The sequence below is a fragment of the Apium graveolens genome, chromosome 2 (genome assembly GCF_009905375.1).
Source record: "Apium graveolens cultivar Ventura chromosome 2, ASM990537v1, whole genome shotgun sequence".
Classification (NCBI taxonomy): domain Eukaryota; kingdom Viridiplantae; phylum Streptophyta; class Magnoliopsida; order Apiales; family Apiaceae; genus Apium; species Apium graveolens.
The window spans coordinates 306,326,007-306,330,332 of NC_133648.1; the positions used below are offsets into that span (position 1 = coordinate 306,326,007).

A 4,326-nucleotide genomic window follows, 5' to 3' on the forward strand; every position below is an offset into this window, starting at 1 on the left:
TGAAACTTTTTCTAGTTGATCGTATTAACTGTATTCACCCTTGTATAGTTAATTAAGGACCTAAGATATGTTTTCTTTCATTTTGTAAAATAAGAAAGCTACAGATTGACTTTTAAATAATTTAGAATACATGAATCCTATAAAATATAGAAACAAGAGAAAAATATAATAAAATACATGTAAAAGTAATATGACAATTAAACGTAAAGTGTTTTTTAAAATCACTACACATATATATCCAATATTTATGCTAAAAACTTAAACACAAATCAACAAATATAATATAAAATTATACAAAATGTAGATATTTAAATTTATTGAAGTTAATATTTTGCAAAAATATAGCTGTAAGTAAATTTTTTAAAAAAAATAATTTTACTAAAATGAGCGAAAAAATTATTATATACAACAGAACGGTGATACTACGAAAAAAATAAAAAATTATAAATTTATTAATTTCAGAATTACCAAAATAAAAAAATTCATCAAATTCACATTCTAAAATTAAATTATATTATATATATATATAAATATATATATATATTACTACCATTAAAATAAAAAAATCAAATTATATGACTAAATTAATAAACATAACAATTTTTAAAAGAAAATAAAAATATTATAAAATATTTATAAACACGGTTTAGTCGTCACATAAGTCTTTCGCGTGCTAATATATATGTATAAATAAAATCTATTTATTTTATTTATTCTATTATTCTATTATAATGTTAAATAATCCGTATAAATAACATAATAGGTAATTAATTAATAAATTAACCTATAACTACATATTCTTAAATGATATAAAATTAAATTAAAAATAATATATATAATAGAAGAAATAATTATTTTAATGAAAATAAATATGTTAGGTCACACACACTGTAGAGGGGGGTGAATACAGTGTATAGCACAATCAAATCGAATTCTAATAACAAAAGTAACATAAAACAGACTTTATTCAAAGCAATAAATTCTGTTACAGTATGGAACTGTCCTCTCTCAGTGATGAACAAATATCACGAGAGCTGCTAGGGTTTCAATGAATAATCTTCTCGATAATGATAACACTTATAGTTAAACCCTATGTCTGTGTTTATATACTACACAGTTACAAGATAATCGCTAATTGATATGGAATATAATTCTGCTTCCTAAAATATATCAATCAGATATCTTTTCTTCCAAGTATTCTATTCTTCATAGAATTCCTTCTTCATGCATATCTCTTCTTACGTGTATCTTGATCTTCTTTTCCTTTCAATCAGCCGCCTTCCTTATATGAATGTTTCCTTTAAGTCCTGATATTATCTTCTGATAAATATCTCCTGAACCTTAAGTACTGATTACTTAAGTTCTGACTTCAGTATAAGTGCCGGTTTCAGTTAAGTACTGATTTATCCTGTTTAAGTAAGATTTGAAAACTAAACATAAATCATATTAGACATGACATTATCAAATATATCTAACAATCTCCCCCAACTTGTAAATTAGCATAATATACAAGTTAACAGATATTTGATGATATCAAAAACATCAAGTACAAATGCATGAGAATTTGACTAGATAACTACAACTTACAGTCCTTAAAGCTTTACCAACTTTAACTTCTGATAACAACTTCAGTCTGTATACATATCAGAATTTGAGCAGTTGTATATCTTGAATTGGCTTCACTTTCTTATCTCTCTGATGTCAGGAGTTGTTCTGAGATAATTCTTTAATAAACATCTCTCAACATATCTGAGTTCATCAATCATCCTCCTTTTAGCATCTTTAAGTTCTGCAGAATCTTCACCAGTTTGAAAGATTGCAGCCCTGAGATCATTAATTTTAGCTTTTGATAAGTGGCATTTTATACCACTTAGAACGTCTTAAAATGGCTTAAATTGGTGTCTTGAAATCAAGTATTTTGTGTATTTGATGCATTTTTCTAGTATTTATGCATTTCAGGGTATTAGTTACATTTCGGAGGGGTAATCATCAAGAATAAGCCTTGGCATGTGTTCAGCATTGCGAGAGGAAAGAAAGGGGCAGATTACGGCGAAGAAATGGAGCAAACTCAGGAAAAATCCAGTAGGGTCCTGAGCACCCGCTCAGCTATGCTAAGCGGCCGCGCAGAAAGCTGAGCGCCCGCTCAGCTATGCTGAGCGGCCGCGCAGGGTCGGGAAATTAAATAAATTATTTTAGACTTCTACTTCTGTTTGGCTTCCAACTTCTATGTAATCTGAGTTTTATGGGACTATTATATAAGTAGATTTAGAGACATTTTCACGAGGTTGGATCGTGGTATTAAGCAAAGAGCGAAGGAGATAAGGAAGAAGACCGTTTTAGCACACAGCAACGAAGAGGAAGCATATATTCTTGTGATTCTTATTTCGTTGTAACGTTGGATGCTAGTTTTCTTTGCTTTGAACCTAATTACTCTTGTGACATACTCTGGTTTAATATAATTAGTTTAGTTATTATTCTCTTGTGTTCGTTTACCATGTTTTTATATGAACCCATGATGACGATAAATGCTATCATGGGCTAATCGTGATCATGGGGTTGTAACGGATTTACTATAGAATTCTTTAGTTAATTGTTTAATACCTTAGTGTGTGATGATTGTATGATATCTAGTATTGGTTGTGCGTATTCGTCTTATGTGCGTCGCGAACATATAAAATAGGGTGTTAATCTCTTGTGAAGCGACGGTGGATCTCGAGATTTAGAACTTGCCATGCTAGCATAGGTTCATGTATGATGTGCATGATTAGTGGGTAACTCTAACCGTTTTATTCGCCCTGTGTAATCAAAAGGAATAACTTGTGCTTAAATCGTTATGTTGTCAATTTCTGTAGAGATATAGGAACTCAACATTATTGATGCCTATTCAACTTCTATCTTAATTGTGGATACTTGGTAGAATGGTATTAGTACAATGAAAGTTGGCTTTTATCAGTTTCGTATTATTCGATTAATATCATCACTGTTGCATGCTAAGGGTAATAACAATAACTATTGAAGGAAGTAGTAATGAAGTTGTGATCTCATGAGTGTTTTAATATTGTTAATTCGAAGTGTTAAATAAGTAGTTAATTAAGTAGTTAATTGTAGTTAATATTTAGTCAACAATTCTAAGTGTTAGTGTCTTAACATTGAGAAGTAATCATACATTGGTGAGTGAGTTTAATTGAACAATAACTAGTCTGAGTCTCTGTGGGAACGAACTAGAAAGTATTCTATATTACTTGCGAACGCGTATACTTGCGTGAATATTAGCGTGTGTTTTCGCCCTAACAAGTTTTTGGCACCGCTGCCGGGGACTCGGCGTATTTGTTTAGTTTATATACTTACCATCATTGGTCGTTAGGACTCAGTGATTAGGACGTATTTGTTACTTATTGTTTCTGGTTGTGTTTCAGGTACTTTAGCGAGCGTTTATGCAAACTCGTTCTCGTACTCGCAAGAGGACTTTAGATACAGCTCAGGAGACAGACGAAGTTCTTGATATTCCGGAGAAGATAGATTTTGAAGATTCGGATTCAGGAAGTGAGCAGAAAGAACCAGTAATCATGGGTGATCGTATTGTTCAGGCTGATCCAGCTCTTATGGACTTTTCTTGGCCTAAAATTGATGACATTCAGTCAAGCATTCTTCATCCGGCTATTCAAGCTAACACCTTTGAAATCAAGCCGGGCACTATTCAGATGGTGTAGAATTCTGTTTCTTTTGGAGGAGCTGCGACTGAAGACCCCAACATGCACATAAGGAATTTTGTCGAGATCTGCAGTACTTTCAAGTATAATGGCATGACTGATGAGGCTATCAAGCTGAGGATTTTCCCATTCTTACTGAGGGATAAAGCTAAGGACTGGTTACATTCTGAACCAGCTGGGTCCATCACTACTTGGCAAGATCTTGCGCAAAAGTTTCTGTTGAAGTTTTATCCGATGGCAAAGACTGCTGCTATGAGGAGTGCTCTTACTCAGTTTGCGCAGCAACCTACAGAATCTATGTGCGAAGCTTGAGAACGCTACAAGGAAATGTTGAGAAAGTGTCCACATCATGGAATGCCCGATTGGATGGTGATCGCTGGTTTTTATAATGGTTTGGGGGCCCAATCTCGGCCCATGCTCGATGCAGCAGCTGGAGGCGCCTTATGGGCCAAAAGCTATACTGAGGGTTATAATCTTATCGAGACTATGGCTGCAAATGAGCACCAAAACCCAACTCAGAGGATAATGCCTGGGAAGGTAGCAGGTATTCTGGAAGTCGATGCAACCACCGCTATTGCAGCGCAGCTCCAAGTGCTGTCGATGAAGGTTGATTCTC

The 4,326-nt window shown here is 33.4% G+C and overlaps 1 non-coding gene across 1 annotated transcript; it reads right to left on the reverse strand.

Annotated features, from left to right (window-relative positions):
- Positions 1-3,959: 3,959 nt before the first annotated feature.
- Positions 3,960-4,066, reverse strand: LOC141709766 (small nucleolar RNA R71). Its single transcript, XR_012570327.1, has one exon. It is a non-coding gene; the product is annotated as a small nucleolar RNA R71 (small nucleolar RNA).
- Between the last annotated feature and the right edge of the window lie 260 nt (positions 4,067-4,326).